A 21445-nucleotide genomic window follows, 5' to 3' on the forward strand; every position below is an offset into this window, starting at 1 on the left:
GCTTGAAGAGGAAACCGGAATGCCATACGCGGTCATATGCACGTTCGAGGTCCAGGGATAGGAAGATTGCGGAGCGACGGGAGTTAAGCTGTTCGGAAAGGAGATGAGTGAGGTGAAGGAGAAGGTCGTCGGAAGAGAAGGACGGCCGAAAGCTACACTGGGTAATGGGAATGAGGTGGTGGTGGATGCGGCGGGTGAGGATAAATTCCAGGACCTTGCTGAAGACCGAGGTAAGGCTGATGGGATGGTAGGAGGAGACAGCGGACGGCGGTTTACCAGGTTTAAGGAACATCAGGATACGGGAGGTTTTCCACAGGTTGGGGTAGTAACCGGTGGACAGGACTACATTGCAGAGCCTGGCCAGGGTGGAGAGGAAAGAGACAGGAGCTTCACTAAGGTGACGGTAGGTGACACGATCGTGACCAGGAGTGGTGTTGCGTTTTGTGCGGAGTGTAGCAATAAGATCATGTGTAGTGATAGGGGCATTGAGTTCCGTGTGTGCAATGTTGTCCAAGTGCTGGAAACCAGGTGCGAGGGGAGGGACAGAGGTGTCAGTTCGATCGTGGACATCCGGGAAGAGGGAGTAATCGAACTGGGGATCATCGGGGATGGAAAAGACATTGGAGAGGTAGAAGGCAAAGTGATTAGCCTTACTAAGGGTGTTAGGGCAGGGGTGATCATCATGGAGAAGAGGATAGTAGGGGGAGGGTTTACTTCCGGTAAGGTGACGAAAGTCTGACCAGAACGCGTGTGGAGGAAAGTATGGTAGAGACGGCGGGATTCATGGAGGAGGAGGACGGCCTGTGGGGGTAAGGTAGGACGGTGGGGGTGGATGGCGACAGTAGGGACGTGGGCCTCCACAGCCTCAGACAAGGTCTGCTGGAGAAAGGGGGCATCATGGGTTACATCGTCAAGGTGGTGGTAGGTGAAGGGGTGGCTATCGACCTGGGTGGAGAGGGTATCCCGGTATGCATTCCAGTTGGCACGGGAATAGTCATGGATGTACTTTGGGGGAGGGTCATTACGAGGGTTGGGGTGTGTGCGACGACCGTCTGAAATGGTGAGGAGGTCAGGGAGATGGTCACTACCAATAGGCTCCAGGACGTCCACCGTAATGCAGCCAAGGAAGTTAGGGGAGGAAAGGATAACATTGGGTGTGCTGGGGGATGGGGATTAGGTCGCCTTGAAGGGAGAAGAGGAACCGATGTCACCGCAATAACTGGGCAGCGGAACTACTATGGATGTTGAGGTCGGCAGTGATCACGTAGGAGGAGAAGGTACGGTCAATGTGGGAGAGGAAGACGAAGGGAATAGGGGCGTTAGGGCGGACATAGATGGTGGTGCAGGTGACAGTAAGGCCGGGGAAGAAGAGACTAAGGATCAGGTGTTCGGTGGGGTTCGGAAGGAGAGGTTGGAGCCGAACTCGGATCTGGCAGTGGTGACTAAAGGCAACTTAGCCATGCACAATCGGGAGGGTATTAATGGCGCAGTGAAGGAGGTAGGGCGAAGTGTGGACGGTGTGGTGGGGTTGGAGGAAGGTTTCATTGAGGAGGAAGGCATCCACGTGGTGGGTGGCAAGGGTGTGCAAGAAGAAGTTCTTGTTTTCGGGAAGGGAGCGGATGTTGTAGAAAAGGATACACTGCTGTCGCACCATGACAGGGATTTAGATGAGAGTGTCAAGACAGGAGAAGGTGAAATGGGCCTGGTTGTTGGAGTAGGTGGCATACATTTTTAGGTGGAAAACAGAACGGGAGGCGAGGGATATCTGTTGGAGGGTGTAGGGGCGCTGAAAATGGTGAACATTCTGAAGGACGATGCTGAGGAATCTGATGATGTCCTCAGCAGTAGGGGGTGGGCGAAGGGAATTGCTGGGAGGGGTGGGGGCGTCCACAGGGCAGACAGAAATGGTGAGTTCAGGAGTGGTAGGAGGGGGTCGGGCCTTACATTTCTGGGAGTAAGTAGGATGAGGGTGGTTACAGGTATCATGAGGGGGGGGACTCGTGATTGGGGCACTGCCGTAAGAAGTGGGCTTGCCGACAGTGCAGGCAGGTGGGGGCCTCGCGGCACTCAGATGTTGGGTGTGCATTATACTGCAAGCACCTCTGGCAGCGGAGGGATTGAGGAGGGGAATGGGAAGGGTCAACTTGGTAGCGTCGGTGAAAAATATGGGCACCCTCCTTCAGGAGACGGTCTATGGAGGGGGCGTGTTCGGAAAAGACCCACATACGGAGGGTGGGGCCGGCTGAGTTGTGGATGCGGCGAACAGCATGCACCTCCAGATGGGGCTGCACCTTGAGCTCCGCCAACACCTCCTCCTCCTCCGTGGTCATTGGACTAAGCCGAGTGATCACGGCGGTGAGGGTCGGCAGGCGATGCGGGGGTTGGAATTAGTGGGAGGGAGGTGGGAAAGGGGCAGGGGTGAGGGAGGCATTGTGGCCAAAGCGGGTGACAGGGATGCGGGAAAGGAGATCTGTGTGAAGTGTAGGGCTGGTGGAGGAGATGAGGTTGGAATCACGGCGAGGAATGATGAGGGAGATGGGGGCACCAGGAAAATGTTGCCGAAGGAAGAGGGTGAGGTTCCAGGCCTCAAGAAGGGAGGGATCAGGACGGGAGAGGAGATAGCGGTAGGGGGAGGAGGAGGAGGGAGCAGGGACAGGCGGCGAGACATCCATGGCATCTTGGGCAGGGGAAGGGGGACGAGGCGGAGCCTTTTTAGATGCAGAGGAAGCAGGGGTGGCACTGGGGCGTTTGACGGCGGCGGAGGAGGTGTGGGGGACGGGAGCAACTGGAAGGTGGCGTGGAGGTTCAGGTCCCGGTGCTGGAGATGGTGAGGGCGACGGCGATGGCGATGATGAAGACGATGAAGAGGGCGAAGGGTGGTGGCTGTAGTGATGGTGGTAGTGGGGGTTGACATGGTGATAAAGGGAAAAACACAGGACTGGACAAAGAAGGAAACGAGGGACAGAGAAGGCAACGAGAAACAAAGAGTAAAAGGGACGAGAACGGTGAAGAAGACTGGGGCCGAAACCCTTACTCTGCTACTGCTGGCGGTGGGGGAGGGGGCGGGGGGCGACCTGGCTGGCTGGCCTGTGGAGACGCTGCTGCTGCTGCTGCTGGAGGCTGACTTGCTGGCTGGGACCGCTCCTGGCTGGGACCGCTCCTGGCTGGGACCGCTCCTGGCTGGGACCGCTGCTGGCTGGGACCGCTCCTGGCTGGGACCGCTCCTGGCTGGGACCGCTCCTGGCTGGGACCGCTCCTGGCTGGGACCGCTCCTGGCTGGGACCGCTCCTGGCTGGGACCGCTCCTGGCTGGGACCGCTCCTGGCTGGGACCGCTCCTGGCTGGGACCGCTGCTGGCTGGGACCGCTGCTGGCTGGGACCGCTGCTGGCTGGGACCGCTCCTAGCTGGGACCGCTCCTAGCTGGGACCGCTCCTGGTGGGACCGCTCCTGGCTGGGACCGCTCCTGGCTGGGACCGCTGCTGGCTGGGACCGCTCCTGGCTGGGACCGCTCCTGGCTGGGACCGCTCCTGGCTGGGACCGCTCCTGGCTGGGACCGCTCCTGGCTGGGACCGCTCCTAGCTGGGACCGCTCCTGGTGGGACCGCTCCTGGCTGGGACCGCTCCTGGCTGGGACCGCTGCTGGCTGGGACCGCTGCTGGCTGGGACCGCTCCTGGCTGGGACCGCTCCTGGTGGGACCGCTGCTGGACGCTGGCTGCTTGCTGCTGGCTGAAACTGCTGCTAGCTGCTGGCTGCTGATTTCCCGAAAAAAATATCAAGTACTCGCAAGTGTTACTTCTGCGTGCTAAATTAATTGAACACAGGCCATTTTTTTCGATTTCTACAGTTGACTATGATCTGAGAACGCACCACAATAGTCGACTGACGTGACTGTCCAGTGACTGCAAGCCAGGCAGTGAGTGACAAGGACTAGGTGAAAGAAGTACAGATTATGGGAATTGTTTATGACCAAGCGTGAAGAACCCCAACCGACATTCAGTAACGAGAAATGTTCGTAGTCGTATTAAGTACAATGCCTCGGTTTTCAGTTAGTTTACAGAAAATTATTTACATTTGTATCGGCATTACTAGCATTACTAACCGAAAGTAAACTATCATCTTTCAAATAAATGTTAATAGTTGTCTCCTATCATTTTCCGGTGTCGACATTAACTATGCATCAAAGTATCCTACTGTGTGGGACACAGGAGTTGAGAAGCTACATATTAAAATTAGGAGGGTTTCATGAAAAAAGGCAGAAACCAAACAAATATTTTTGGAGATCGTCCAAACTTAAAAAATTGAAATAAATAACATTTTTTTGTCAAAACCTCTACATCATAGCACACGTAGCTTCTTTGAAAATTTATCAATGTAAAAAGGTAATCAGTGACTGATAATACAGCATTTGAAAGACTTACCTACGTACATGCATGTAATCAGTCATCAGCTATTTGAGAATGGTATTTCTGAGGGAGCATAGCCAGCCATTAACAGACGGCAGTGAAACTAATGTGAAAATCAAGAAATGAATAAATTGTGAATTAATATACTTAAAAGATAATTTTATACACCGATATATTTTCAAATAAAAGAAAAGAAGATTTTACAACTAGCTCAGTGCTGATAATTTTACATATATTTCTGTTGTTTAACTTACTATGCAAAAGTACAGGAAAACGTAGTCCATGAAACTCACACTGAATGACATTAGTTTCTGTCACAACGGGAAGAACTACGAGCACTTTCAGAATTGTATGTGATCTGATTGAAAATGTTTTGGAAAAACTATCTCTTGTACTTACACGGCAGGCATGAGATATATGAGTGGATTGTATTGATAGTTCTTGAATCTTGAAGAACCATCAAATGAACTATCTATCCATGATCCAAAGGGATTCATCATGCAAGGTGGATGGCGAAAACCATTTATGTATTGAATAAGCTTATGTTATGTTGCTTGATGTAGTTGAACTGCGACCACAAAAAGAGTCAGCGACGTGTTGTTTGCATTTTCCCTACCGCCATGAAACTGTGCCGCTTCAACTGTATTTGTGAATGTGTTTCGATTTCAGAATTCGTTCAAAACTTCGTATGTATATATTATTTTGTGGATACTGGTATTAGACTTATATACCACTTTCTTCGGCTCTTCATTGAATGAATACTGAAATGGAGAGGCACCCCTCCCTCTTTACCTAATGAGTGCCAATCACGAACAAACCAGGGGGTACCACAAGGAAACAACAAACTTGAAAAATTACAGCCTCACTGTCACTTTATATTTTTAGAAGATGTACCAAGTACTATGCAATCTTCCACACACTATAATCAAGAAAATGAGCATAGTAGACCAGCATCTTAAAAAATGCATGTTAATCACGAGGATGAAATGTAAAACATCTACAAATGAAAAGAAAAGAAAAAGTTGCCTTGGAATAACTAAGTGTTCTACAGCAGATCAAAACGACAAAGAGATAACTAAATGCCTGTGTTTTCGTAATTTTAGATAACATCCTCGACAATCAGCGATCTATAAGCTGAGTAAAATTAGTAAAAAACGTTCGTCGTCGCGTAGTTATTAAGTGTGCATTTTTTTGTGCGGGGGGCAGCACAGCTGTTCCTAGCGTCGTCATCGTCAACCAGATGCTGGATCATCTGAAGATGACCGACTACTAGAGCCCAAATAACTCATATTTTTAATAAATGACTGCTTGATCGAGACTGATTTTTACTGAATTTTCTATGTTTTCCGCCTGAAAAATTCTATATATTACATACAACATTTTTCTCTGTAGTTTATGTATTTCTAGAGAAGCTGAAATGGAATGTGGAACGATTGTCTACTCGAACGAGACCGAGGTGGCAACGAAGTTGACCGTGACCGAAGTGATTAGTGAAGGACCATGCCGGAAACGATATGGGACGCGACTGTTCCGACCTTTCTGGGAACGGGAAATGGCCACGACCACTCCGAGCGATCTGGGAACCAGACCAGCCGCAATCTTTGCAGGACCGGCACGAGCCGCGATCGTTCCAGGAACGAGAGAGACCGCGATAGTTCCAGGAACGAGGCCGGCCATGACACTTCTGACCATTCTGGGAACAAGACCGGACTCGGTCTTCCCGGAAGGAGACATGCATTGACCTAAGTGAAGACTGAACGACCATTTTTTGGATGCCTTTTTTCTGTCCTTCCTTTCACTTTTGCGGACCGTTCCTTTGGACCTGTTTATTCGGAAACGACCCACCTCTAATCGCCACATCGTTATCCCCTAGGATGAATTACGTGTACCCCAACTGCTGGCCTTTAGTGTTATGCATGTGAAAGGGAGTGAAGGCTTTCTAATTGCTTGCGAGTCGTGTGACTGATGTGCGGAATGAGTACCAGCCCGGTATTCACGTTCGTAGAACTCCACCTAAAAACCACACCCAGGCTGGCTGGCACACTGACTGTCGTCATTAATCAGCTGGGCGTATTCGCTCTGGAAATAGCGGTTATCGCTGAAACAACCGGTTTCTGGTTATGTCGGATTTTCACAAGACACCTTAACCTGACTCACAAAACCACTCAAAATAGCCGGTTTCTAAAATAACCGATTTTCATTTATTTTGTTCCTGCTATACCCTGTAATAAACCTAGAAATCGAACAAACATTGAAAAATTGTGACTTTCTCAGTTTAAGGATATATTTTCTTTTTATGAGTCATCTTCATTGTCATTGGTTTAATGTGGTGACCACGAACTTCTCTCCTGTGTCAGCCTCTGCATCTGAGATTAGCAATTGCCGCCCCCCCGCCCCCCCACGTCTACAATTCTTTGCTGGATGGGTACGGCCGACTTCCTTCCCCATTTTTCCCTAATCCGATTAGGCCGATGACCTCGCTGTTTGATTCCCCTCCCCCCCCCCCCCCCCCTGAATCGATCAATCGTTGCTCAGCCTTCCTCTACTATTTTTTCCATCTACACCTTCATTAGTGCCATGAGATTCAATAATGTCTTAACGGATGTCCTATAATACTGTTATTTTCTCTTATCTGTGTTTTCCATATATTCAGGCTCCGAAGAACCTCCTCATTCCTTACCTCATCAGCCCACCTAATTTTCAACATTTTTCTGGAGCACAACATCTCAAATGCTTCGATTCTCTTATGTTCCGGTTTTCCGCATTTCATGTTTCACTGGCACACACTGCTGTCTTTCAAGCGAACTTTCGCAGGGTGATCGAGAATTAGCAAGATCAGGAAAACGACATCGAAGGACGAGGCCCCCTTGAGTAACACCATTAATCCTTTTCGCAAGAAACATTTATTTTTCAAAGAAATAACAGGCTGCCTTTGCGCAAACCAGGTGGGAAAATTCCAAGTTAATTTCCCATGTTGACTGTACACACCTGAAAATCATTCAAAACGGGCAACGACACAGTTACTGAATTATAATAATATCCTTTTTAATGGCCTTAAGAAAGATGAAACAAGATAAGACTTTAACGATACAGGACATTAAAAAATAAATAAATTGAACGAAAGTAAATGAGCCGTGGCGCGGCTGCCGCCAGTGTTCTCGCACTCCAATCGATTATAGGGTCACCATCTTTGCATTCCGCGATTCAGGCCGGTGGTCGGGTGGTTAAAGGAAAGAGAAAAGAGACAGCGGAGTGGATATTCGCAGGGTCTGTGTTACGACGACTGTTCGCTATGGGCAGGGTCAGCGAGAGATCCCGGCAGTGACTTGATAGGACCTCGGGTTTGGTATCGCGGTGGTGCACTGTTGTGTTTTGGGGCTTTTCTGTTGCGAGGGCATGTATAGGTTATTCTTACTGGCCATTGAAATGGAGATATGTCTATGGTGTGACGCAGGAAATGTGTGATGCTCACCGCTGTTGTATGTGAAACGCTTCGTCTGCCTTGTGTCTATGCATGAAATTATGTGAAGTAAATAGCTGATACCACGGCGACGTCTTGATCTCACGCGTTGATGAATATATTTCGGAATTAGTGAATGGTGAACATATCCCACGTGTAAAGCAAATGAAGCTATTTGCGCCATACTAATGTACTGTTTTATTCTGCTTAAATCTGTGTCAGTTATATGTGCATTTATATGCCCTTCTTTAGTTGCAGAAGTTATAGAAGTGTGTAAACAGAGAGCTATGTGGAAATAGATGTAAAGTTGAAACCCTTCCAATAAGTGAATACACTCGAACACTGTATCACTAAAGGTGCCTTTCGATACCACCACCTACCTTGGGTAATAAGTGTTAATCGGAGGTTGTCATGGTACTGTAAGTAATTATAATACACAAAATTGTTTATTTTGATTATACTAAACTGGAGATGTAAGGTCGGTTGTGTGCCGCTGTAAATTACTATTGTCTCCTCTGTGTGGCAACCTAGCATTCTCAGTGGCTTCAATCATTCATCCTTATCATATTTGGAGTTTTGAATTCGCGGGTTTGCTTAAGCTGACTCTGTTGAGTTGTAAGACCTATAAAGAGGCAAGTCAAACTGAGTATTTATGAGCTCAAGACGATATTCTGTTACGTGGTACCTTAGTTTGTTATAGGTTAGACGTATTCTACGTGTTATGAAATTCTGCTGTTTGCTTTGTCTAAAGAGGAGCTAGTTCTGTGAAGTGGTCGTTTATATTTTATTAGTGTGTTACGCGTTGTGTCTTTTCATGTTAATTGCTTTTAAGAAGCTACTCAGGTAGCCAAAACTGACGTGTTCACGGGGTCGCGTCCACACGGGGTTGGCAGTGGCCCTTTTTACTACGGCACATCCGGCTATCCTGCTTCAGTACATTTGTCTCGCTTATATCGTTACTACGTTGGTCGAGTGGAATTAGGGCTTACTGTAATCACCTTATATGTTGAAGTTAAGTATCTCCCTTGCCAGGGCGGGAACTTTCGTGGATATAGTCGTATTCTCATCTGTAAAGATTAATAGCGTTATTCATTTGTTCTTGTCACATGTATGATTATTTATCTTGTTATATTTAATGTCAGTAAAATGTAAGTCTTAGCGAGGTCCGAATTGGAACGTTGTATCCTTCTCTTCTGGAAACAAATTTACGTTATTTTATTCCTTTTTTAAGTAACCTTTAGATGGATACATTTTGCCTCCGTGGTTGGTGTTTTTATGGCTTCCACGTTAATTAAAATTACAATAAAGGTAAATTTGGGAACAAGGGGTTTCGTGTATTTATTAGTTGCTAAGTGGATTCTAAGTTAAGTGCAGGAACCCTGCCAGTAAATAAACTAGAAAAATAATTTAAAACCGAGCTCTAGATAAATTTCTGCCAATGAGCTCAAAACCAAGGCATTAGACAGACCCCCAAGAGGTAACTAATAAGTAGTTAACAAGACATATCAGCTCACCTTTACACCAAATAATTTAAAATAAAATGTAGAACAAAGTTACAATGTGAATTAAACAGAACAATAATATTAAAGGGAAAACTCCTTACGTGAAGCCAGTTACTCAGATAAAGACATCTTTACCGGCGGTAAAATTTCATTTACAGTCCAAGTCAGATAAGTTGAGGACAGACAGTCATCACAAGCGACTGCAAACAAATAGGAAGCCGCGCTAGAAAATTCTTGACAGACGTCAACACGGACGCAACCAAGCCAGGTCCACGTGACAAGAAGCCGCTGACACGGAATGCTCTCCCAGCAGCTAAGTCGGTGCGTTAACTGAAGTCATAACAAACATAACTCAAAGACCTGGATAGTAATAATACCAGAGAGCACATCAGCTTCTTTAGCCTTCCGCCCAGTCCTGCCACAGCAGAGTGAACGACGGCCCAGAAAAGACGTCTTGCTGATCCGCACCGCTTGTCCGTTGCTCCAAGCCACGGGCCGCATGTCCACACTGCGCGAAGACTGCACACAAACCGTCTGCGTTGCGCCGTTAGAATCCTACAGTACAAACCCAGTCATGAGATACCTACTCCCAGTGTAACAGCTGGTATCGTTAAACCACACAAAAAGAGTCTTCTACAGAAGGCACAAAGTATTTTTAGAATTTTGCGTGTGACAGAAGAGATGAGTAATTTGTGTGACGTAGTGGAGCTAGTGCAACACTAAGATACCCAGCACACGCCACAAAACATCAACTCCAGCACGCCACCCGACGACACACCTACGTCCCACAGTGCCAACATGAGGACCAATGCACCCACCACCAACAGCGGCGTTGAAAAAACAGCCACCTCTGTCCCAGAAATGTTTTCACCCGGCACCAGCCCGATGGCATCTAATACCACAAAAGCAGCGCCCATCACAGCCAAAATTATCTTCAGTTACAGAGACTCAGAACTTAATATTAAGTTCAGTAGATTAGAAGGAAAGAAAATTATGCAGGCAGCTCAAAGATTGATGCGTCGGCAGCTGCATCCAAACGGTTACTCAGTCTGTTTCCTAACTGCGGAGCAAACAGACAGAATCAACCTTAAGACGGAAGGTATACAAACCGACCCCGACAAGCTGTTGGACTTAATGATGTAAGTATGTATATGAAGAGAAGAAGCATTTGACATGGATAAGGTTTACACCGATCATGTCAGGGCTCACGGACGTACGTACTTCGACTATGTTCAAACTGGTATCAAGTTCTAAGTACACGTTAAACACCCATAGCATCACTAATGAACATTTCTCAACTGAATGCAATGAGCACAAAGTAAGTTAGTGCTGAACTCCCCAAATCGTTATAGACCTAAACATAGGCAAACTGACATCCTTTCCGACAAATGTGATAACCATAAGCGGTAGTGAGGACAGCAAGGCAGCAGTTTCCATATCAAATAAACATATAAATACTGTAAAAAAATCTAATTATGTAATGAATACTTGGTAACAAGTGAACTTTCATACTAAGGCGTTATATGGATTCCCTGTGCGCCCAGTCATTCCACAGAGCCCTATGCAAATTATATGGAGCTAATAGCTGAATACGAACAGGGTAGGAATGTTCTCATATGCTCTGACATAAACGTCAGGTCCTCCTTTAGCAATTCCAACGCAACAGACCAAAGAGACGCATAATAAACGACGTCATACAGGAAACGCGAGTGCACGTAGTTAACGTAGAAGGGAACGTACCGACACACATTGGACATGACTATTAAAGACGTAACACAGACATCACGCTCGTAGATAATGCTGCCAGAGAACGCTTAACGGACTGGAATGTACAAGACCGCATTACTGACAATGACCACAACGCGATGACTTTCGGACTAACAAGACAAAACAACACAATCAACACAGTACACATCGGCCACTTACAATTTCATAAAACTGGCTAGGAAAGGCTAAGAGAAATTGTGTAAGCCGGAAACCTTGAATTCATCGACGGAAGCATTGAGTTCAAAGCACACATGCTTACCGATCTGATCATAGATGCGCAAAATATATCCACACCAAAAACACAGAACATAAAACGCACCAAATACCATGGACAAGAATGAGAATTTCACTCTGGAGCGAAGTGTGCGTTGATATGAAACTTCCTGGCAGATTAAAACTGTGTGCTGGACCGAGACTCGAACTCGGGACCTTTGCCTTTCGCGGGCAAGTGCTCTACCAATTGAGCTACCGAAGCACGACTCACTCCCCGTCGTCACAGCTTTACTTACGTTACTACCTGCTCTGCTACCTTCCAAACTTTACAGAAGGTCTCCTGCAAACCTTGCAGGACTAGCACTCCTGAAAGAAAGGATATTGCGGACAAATGGTTAGCCACAGCCGGGGGGCTGTGAGTTTTTCACTCTGCAGCGGAGTGTGCGCTGATATGAAACTTCCTGTCATATTAAAATTGTGTGCCGGACCGAAACTCGAACTCGGAACCTTTGCCTTTCGCGGGCAAGTGCTCTACCAGGCTGTGGCTAAGCCATGGCTCCGCAATATCCTTTCTTTCAGGAGTGATAGTCCTGCAAGGTTCCCAGAAGAGCTTCTGTAAAGTTTGGAAGGTAGCAGACGAGGTACTAGCGGAAGTGAAGCTGTGAGGACGGGTCGTGAGTCGTGCTTGGGTAGCTCAGTTGTTAGAGCACTTGGCCCCTAAAGGCAAAGGTCCCGAGTTCGATTTTCGGTCCGGCACACAGTTTTAATCTGCCAGGAAGTTTCATACCATGGACAAATGAACCGACTGGACTTAAACAATAAAACCGAACAGAGAGACGATTATACCAAAGGTCAGTAGCTGACTGGTATACACAAAGAAGACTGGAAGCATATAGAGTCGTAAAGGACCAATATAAAACGATTTGTTTAACACACGTAAACTAAAACACTGGGACAGACATGTGGGATCGCAAATACAAACATATCGGGGGAACCACACAAAACGAACTACTGAAGAAAGTAAAGAGCCCACTAGTCATGGGAACGATAGGACAGGAGACGGCGCCAAGCCAAAGGGATGGAGACAAACAGCACAAATCCTGCTGCACAGGCTTCCAGCTGATGACATCGTCGATACTGACCCACACCAACAAGCAGCACTGCGAGAGGAACTGAACGCACCATACAACACTTCACGGTCACCTGTCCTTTTACGAAAGCAGCAGGTAGCGATCTCAGAGCTCACTACCAAGAAAGCGCCTGAACCTGACGGAATTGGTTCAGAAGTATTGCAACAGATAATACCATAGATCACCACTTTCAGTACAACTCTGCTAAACGACGCTCTACGACTGGTTCGTAAGCCTACAGCTTCTAAGATCTCCAAGGCATTCGTAATAAAGAAGGCAGCTGACAGGAATCCATCAGATCCCAAGTCATATAGGCAAATATGTTTCATAAATTAGAGGCACACAGAGCTCTCCATGGCCTAAGCCAACACCAGTTCGACTTCAGAGAGGGCAAATCGATTAATGATGCCATCAAACAAGCGTAACAATTTGCTAACAACGCCCAGGCTAAGTACGCAATGGCTATCATGATCGACAATGCGGGTGCCCGCAGTGTTCAAGAGGCTCAGACAGCTGGAGGTAACTAGACTACCGTGAGAACAGAGTAACCGAATGGCAGATGTGCGGCCGAAAAATCATCAAACTAATTATAAAAGTCTGCCCCCAAGGGTCGATCTGTGGCCCCGTCTCCTGGGACATAACTGCTGAACCCCTTCTGCAACTACAGGTGGGAACAGTGACGACAAATGGAGGTGTCGCATACGCAGACGATCTTTTAGCTGTAGTGTCTGCTAACAATATGTCCCACATAGATGAAAGAGCAAATGGAACACTCAGAACAATAACACAACGACGTCATAACAACAAACTGAAGCCGGCCGAAGTGGCCGTGCGGTTAAAGGCGCTGCAGTCTGGAACCGCAAGACCCCTACGGTCGCAGGTTCGAATCCTGCCTCGGGCATGGATGTTTGTGATGTCCTTAGGTTAGTTAGGTTTAACTAGTTCTAAGTTCTAGGGGACTAATAACCTCAGCAGTTGAGTCCCATAGTGCTCAGAGCCATTTGAACCATTTTTGAACAACAAACTGAAGGTAGCCGATATCAACACAACATATACTTCGCTGCAACTCCCTTCAGAGAAACCTTAGTGTTAAAATAGGGGACATAGAGATTAAACGAGCAATTACCACACGCTATCTTGGGGTACACATAGACTAAAAGCGAAATTTCCATGAACACATGCGCATTGTCACAAACAAAGCAGAAAAAATATCACACAAACTGGCAAGACTAAATCCAGAACAATTTAAACTCCCATTGTTAGTCACAGGGACATACCATTGTGCTCTCTTCGAGTCAGTACTTAGCTTCGCCACCAGCAAAAAGGTTCACAGGTTGAGCCTATCAACAAACGGACCCTCGTCAGACGAAGACAAAGGAGTGGCTTGCTTAGACTATTGGGAGCTTGCGGGGTCACGTCAGTGGAATCACTTTGTGTGGTGCGCGGAATCTACCCAACAGACACTGGTTTCATGCAGCTCTCCATGCTACTCAAACCTGTACAAGCCTCTTCATCGCCGAATAACTGCTAAAACCTATATCCTTCTAAATTTGATTAATGTATTAATCTTTTGGCCTCCCTCTACGATTTTGACACTCTGCGCTTCCCTGCTCTACTAAATTCGTGATTCATTGATGCCTTACAACGTGTATTTCCAGTCGATTCCTTCTTCTAGTCAAACTGTGTCATAAATTCCTCATCTCCTCAATTATATTCCGTACCTCCTCATTGGTTACATGATCTACCCATCTAATCTTCAGATATCTTCTGTAGCATCACATTTCAAAAGCTTTCATTCTCTTCTTGTATAAACTGTTTATTATCCATGTTTCACTTCCATAACTGGCTGCACTCCATACAAATTCTTTCAGAAAAGCTTTCTGACCTTTAAATCTATTCTCGATGTTAAGAATTTCTCTTGTTCGGAAACGCTTTCCTTCCTGTAGCCAGTATATATTGTATATCCTCTCTACTTTGACCATCATCAGTTATTTTACTCCCCAAATACCAAAACTCATTTACTACTTTAAGTGTTTCTTTTTCTAATCTGATACCCTCAGCATCAGCTGATTTAATTCGAGTGCAATCCATTATCTTCGTTTTGATTCTGTTGATGTTAATCTCGTATCCTAATTTCAAGACACTGTCCATTGCGTTCAGCTGCTCTTCCAAGTCCTTGGCTGTCTCTGACAGAATTACAATGTCATCGGCGAACCTCAAAGTTTTTGTTTCTTTTCCATGGGTTGTAATTCTTACTCCAAATTTTTCTTTGGTTTCCTTTACTACTTGCTCAATATACAGATTGAATAACATCGGGGATAGCCTACAACCCTGTCTGACTCTCTTTTAAACCACTGCTTCCCTTTCGGGACCCTCAACTCTTATAACTGACACCTGATTGCTGTACAAATTGTAAACAGCCTTTCACCCCCTGTAGTGTACCCGTGGCACCTTCAGAATTGGAAAGAGAGTATTCTTGTCAACTTCGTCAAAAGCTTTCTCTAATGCTAGGATTGCAGGCTTACCTTTCCTTAACCTGCCTTCTAAGATAAGTCGTAGGGTTAAACTTTATAGCAGATTATAACTGTGTGCCGGACCGAGACTCGAACTGGAGACCTTCGCCTTTCGCGGGCAATTCCTCTCATTCTGGAAGTCGTAGGGTCAGTATTGCCTTGCGTGTTCCAACATTTGTACGGAACCGAAACTCATCTTCCCCGAGGTCGGCTTCTACCAGTTTTTCCATTCTTCTGTAAAGAATTCTTGTTAGGATCTTACAACCGTGACTTATTAAAACCGATAGTTGAGCACTTTTCACACCTGTCAACACCTGCTTTTTCTGGATTGGGAATTATTACATTCCTCTTGCAGTCTGAGGGTAGTTCGCCTGTCTCATACATCTTGCTCACCAGATGAAATAGTTTTGCCATGGCCGGGTCTTCCAAGGCTGTCAGTAGTTCTAATGGAATGTTGTCTACTTCCGGGGCTTTGTTTCCACTTCGGTCTTTCAGTGCTCTGTCAAATTCTTCACGTAGTATCATATCTCCCATTTCATCTTCATCTACGTCCTCTTCAATTTACATAATATTGCCCTCAAGTACATCGCCCCTTTATAGACCCTGTACATACTCCTTCCACCTTTCTGCTTTCCATTCTTTGATTTTGACGCGTTTCCAATTTGTGCTCTTGATATTGATACAAGCGATTCTCTTTTCTTCAAAGGTCTCTTTAAATTTTTCTGTAGGCAGTATCTGTCTCACCCCTAGTGATACATACTTCTACATCATCTCTGAGACGCTTCATTTATTACTTTTTTATATTTTCTCCTTACATCAGTTAAATTCAATATTTCTTCTGTTTCCTAAGGCTTTCTATTAGGTCTCGTCTTTTTACCGACTTGACTCTCTGTTGCCTTCACTATTTCATCTCTCAAAGCTACCCATTCGTGTTCTACTGTATTTCTTTCCCTGCACTTGTCAGTCGTTCCCGAATACTCTCTCTTAAACTCTCTACGGCCTCTGGTTCTTTCAGTTTATCCAGATCCCATTTTCATAAATTTTTATCGTTTTGCAATTTCTTCATTTTTAATCTACAGTTAATAACCAACAAATTGTGGTCAGAGTCCACATCTGCCCCTGGAAGTGTCTCACAATTTAAAACCTTATTGCTAAATCTCTGTCTTACTATTATATAATATATCTGAAACATCCAAGTGTCTCCAGGCCTCTTCCATGTACAAAACCTTGTTTCTTTAATCTTAAGCCAAGTGTTAGCTATGAATAAGTCATTCTCTGTGCAAAAGTCTACCAGGCGGCTCCCGCTTTCATTCCTTACCCCCAGTCCGTATTGACCTACCATTTTTCCTTCTCTTCCTTTTCCTACAAATGCATTCCAGTCCCCCATGAATACTAATTTTTCGTCTCCCTTAAGTAGCTGAATAATTTCTTTTATCGCATCACACATTTCTTCAATCTCTTCATCTTCAGAGTTGGTTGGCACCTAAACTTGTACTACTGTGGTAGGCGTAGGCTTCATGTCTACATTGGATACAATAATGAGGTTCAGTATGCTGTTCGTAGTTGCTTATCGGTGTTCCTACTTTCTTATTCATTATTAAACCCGTTCATGCATTACCGTTATTTGAGTTTGAATTTATAACCCTGTATTCAACTGACCAGAGAACTTTATCCTCCTGCCACCGAACTTCACTAATTCCCATTATATGTAACATAAAGTTATCCATTTCCCTTTTTAAATTTTCTAACCGACCTCTCCGATTACGGGATCTGATATTCCACGCCCCAATCCGTAGAAGGCCAGTATTCTTTCCCATGATAACGACGTCCTCCTGAGTAGTCCCCTCCGGGAGATCTGAATGGGGAGTACTTTACCTCGGGAATATATTACACAAGCGGACGCCATCATCATTGAACCTTACAGTAAAACTACATTCCCTCGGGAAAAATTACGGCTGTAGTGTCCCCTTGCTTTCAGCCGTTCGCACTACATGCACAGCAAGGCTGTTTTCGTTGATGATAGAAGGCCGGATCAGTCAATCATCCACACTGTTGACACTACAACTACTGAAAAGGCTGCCGCCCCTCTTCAGGAACCACGCGTTTGTCTGGCCTCTCAACAGATACCCCTCTGTTGTGGTTTCACCTACGGTACGGCTATCTATATGGCTGAGGCACGCAACCCTCCTCACCAATAGCACGATCCAAAGGTCCATGGTGAATGGAGGGAGGGAGGGGGGGGGGTACGGTAAGTTATAGACTGGCTATGTACTGACTTAAGGTGGAAGGCACTACCAGTTCGAAAGATCACTGGACTACCAACTGACACGAGATGCCAACTAAAAAATTGGAAAACGGATACCTGGTAAGATGAGTGGGACACAAGTGATGGGCCGCAGGCTACATCAGTTCTTTCCCGATGTAACGGGGAGACTAAAACTCAAACATATGGATCCCGACAGCGGTATGGTCCACTTATTAATAGGACACGGCCCCAGTCCCACGCACGTAAACCGCGAGAGTCTGAGGATGACACCAATATGCCCATGTGGGTATGAAGGTTTTCCGTAATACATCGTCTTCTTCTGCGGTCGATATAGCAACATCGTACATACAATACATTTAAACCTCAAGAATATTCAAGATTCCATATACGCAACGCTCAGAGATGAAGACGAATGGAGCATGGTAAACACATTGACGATATACCCAAAGTGACCTATAGAAAGTATGTCCGAGCCCGGCATAGAGCCAATTTGCTAAGACAGGAAGGAATCGACAGGGTGGAAAACAGAACTGTTTCCGACACGGAATCAGGTGATGATCGTAAACGAAAATACCCTAAATAAACAATAGTTTTAAAAAATTAGAGTTTAATTTTTAGCTATTAGCAAATCTAGTGTAGTTGTTAGATTTAGATGAAGAGCTGTGATTGACGATCGGCGGCTTGATGGACAATTCCAACACACTCAGTGTCATACACACTTGGTGAAGGGACGTTCTGCCACTACCATCTATCGTATCTTCTGTTTTTATCCTTCCTAACAGTGCAGTTGTGGTTAATAATTCGATTTTCCAATATTTTGTCGATTTCCTAAAAGTATATTATCTTTTATTTATCCATCTTAAATACAAGAATCTTACTTATTTTATAAAAAAAATTCCAAATTTATACGTGTTAAGGTTATAATATGTCGTAACCTCTCCTTTGTATTCATAAAATCCTATCTTAAGTTCATAAATCGCTAATTTTATGATATTCGTATCCTAATTGCTTTTAAGTTTATAAGTATTTAAAGCTGCAATACTATTTATCCTTATTAAAAATAAGGAAAAGCAAAGAATTATAACATTCTGTACATGTACAATTTCGTATTGTGAAAGTAGGACATGTCTTAGTAACAGGATGGTAGGTCATTTGTAAATTGTAGCAAATAAATAAATAAATAATACATAAATGTCAGAAGGCCTTCCTGATGCTCTTCCACAGGTCGCTTTTGAAGCTTAGCCAGGGCAGCGATAAACGCACCATGCAATAATGTCCACCATCTGATAAGGCGCCGACTATAATTTATCGGCAGTGGAAAGGGCAAATAAGCCACCATGGCTGACTAAGTAATTTCCTCCTCAAAATCAATTGGCTCTGAGCACTATGGGACTTAACATCAGTCCCCCTGGAACTTAAAACTTCTTAAACCTAAATAACCTAAGGACATCACACACAACCATGCCCGAGGCAGGATTCGAAACTTTGGCCGTAGCGATCGCACGGTTCCAGACTGAAGCGCCTAGAACCGCTCAGTCAGAACGGCTGGCCCTCCTCAAATTAAGGTCTGTATTTAATACTGGTAGATTTCTCTTGGCCATTAACAGAAAAAATCGTTTTCTAATCGAGAATCGTACCATTATCTTGCCATTACGAATAGTCAGTACTGAAGAGTGAAAACTGCGGTTCACAAACTCTGTTTTTCATGTCAATATATCCGTTTTGAAGGACTACAAGGAGATAAAGGCGTATTATGTAGACAAAAGCAGCAGATCGGATATTTTCTGTTTTTGTTGTAAAATTATGATTTAAGTGTTGTTAAATTTTTAATTTATTACCGTTACCATAATTTTCTTCCTCGTTTTTATTTCATAGAAATTGCAGACATATCTCTAATCTCTTAAAGCAAATGAAGCATAGTGCCTCATGGCTACGAGGATTCTTAAAAATATTTCCAGACCAGTGTTTGCGCCGTCCTGAGACATAACAAACGTCGACAATGACAGTGAGAAACTACCGTAGAGACTAGGCCTTGCATACTGCAGTTACAAGCGTACCTCAAGCTACGACACACGCCAAAGCGACATTACTACCTAAGCAGTGCTGTAGCAGTTCTTACTCGAGATGTTTGTTGCTCCTTTCTGTCGGTATTGTTATTTACATAGCACTGGTCGATTTTCCCATTTTCTATAACAACACAGTATTTAGAACTAACGTAAATTTTAAGAATAAAAATTTATACTTTTTAAAAAAGGCTTATTTATAAACGAAAAAACTTAACAGTGCTGCTGTGGGTATTTGATAATCAGTTATTGAACTTGGCAATTAGAAAAAAATAAAAAAACCGCTCATAACCGAGACCACAGAAATACGGAAAAATACCGTTTATTCAAAGTTAAAATAGCGGTATCGGTTTTGGACCAATCGGTTCTTCCAATCCCTACTGCGACTTGTAGCCAGAGCACGTTCCCCATCCCAGCATCGGGGCTTTAAGATGCATGGAGATGCGGGTTGGGTAATTCGGAGTCCTATAATGAGATCTTCGCCAGTCCGTGAGGGCTCAAGGGATGTCGACCATCCGCCGTTCATCATCTGCCGTCTGCGGTGGTTCGGATGGTCACGTGGTAGTATGGAGAGCCTCGTGGTCAGCACATAGCTCTCCCGGCAATTTCTCAGACTTTCTATACAGTTCCGAGTCTTATAGTTTACGTAATATGCAAGGTCGGCACTGACAATCACACACTTAGCGTTTATCCCCACATTTCTCTTTATGAGACAGTAAATGGTCAGAATGTATTTGGTATCCTGTCATAATACTGACATCTACAGCGGCGAAGGGAACAAGTCGCGTACAAAAAAATCCAGGCAATAGTGTAATTTACTCAGCTGTTAATTCCACTGCAGACTGTTGTGCACTGTGTAGTAGAAGTCACTGACCATTTTCTAATATTCGATGCTGGCATCGAGACACTAGTTGACAAACTGTTGTAATTCATCCAATAAAAAAGAGAAAGAAGCTAAAATTCTTTTTGAATTTTTTAGGAATTGATATAATTGCTTGTGTAGCATTTTTTCGAAATCTAATTATTCAGAAGTTTGGATTCGTCACAATGACCACCTTTTCATATTCTTCGTTCCTGTGGTGGTCACCGTGACACATCCCAACTGAACAGAGTGATAACGATATATTACAACTTCTCTACAAACGGTCTGATATAATTAATGGTATTATCTGCTCATACTGTTCTCAGCCTCCGAATCTTTGTTAGCGATCAGATAGCTTGGTGACGGCGGAGCGCATTTTTATTAAATAAAATGCAAGTAGTAATTTCCATTACGTTGAATAACATGAATTGGCCTTCATACGACAAATTTAGACTGCAACGGTTCGACTTTTGTGTGGTGTGTAAATCTGTACCTAATGGTCTGTGGCTGGCGCGAAAATCGACACTCACGAATCGGATCTCCTTCCTGCAACATTTACACTGAAACAGAGTAACGTTTTCATATCATTAGTGCTAAGTCTTCGACTACAATATTCAGAACTTATTTCAGAAATAGTGTTGTAGTTTGCAAAAATTAGACATTCAGTATTCACAATCTTACTTCCGATAGTATACAGCAGTATGAGTCGTCACTAACGGTTGGCAAAGTCTTACGAGGAGTAAGGACATCAGTCGGGTTATGATGCGTCCCTAGCAAACTTATAAGAGCATAAAGTCTTGTGATGGGTACGCAGTGACTGCTTGGCAAGCAAATGACGACTATTGAAGACAGCTCTCTTATTTTACTGGGTCGGAATGTCCATCACGGAGAAACACAACTTCCACCGAAACGAACAAATTAATGTGCCTGTCGGTCCCTAGTCTGCTGATGCACTATCTAGTCTTACCGTGAGCTGCGCTGGTTAGCGTTAAGCTGTTGTTAAGTCGGGGTGGCCCTCTGCCACCGCTGGTCGAATGTACGCTTCGCTGCCACTGTCCGACTCTGGAACCATAATCTTTGTTACTTCCCGCCAGATTCTGAAAATCTTACTTGTTCGACCACCCAATTCAGAATGCTTAAAAAGTGCACTCCTCCACGCCTCGGTCCACATTATTGCGCTCGTCATTTCCTAATCAATCTTCCACTTTGACAGCAACATTGATCAATAGTATAATGTTTTAAAGTCTTACACTTCATCGGTTTTAG

This window comes from Schistocerca nitens, chromosome 4, assembly GCF_023898315.1.
Source record: "Schistocerca nitens isolate TAMUIC-IGC-003100 chromosome 4, iqSchNite1.1, whole genome shotgun sequence".
In the NCBI taxonomy this organism is placed as follows: Eukaryota; Metazoa; Arthropoda; class Insecta; order Orthoptera; family Acrididae; genus Schistocerca; species Schistocerca nitens.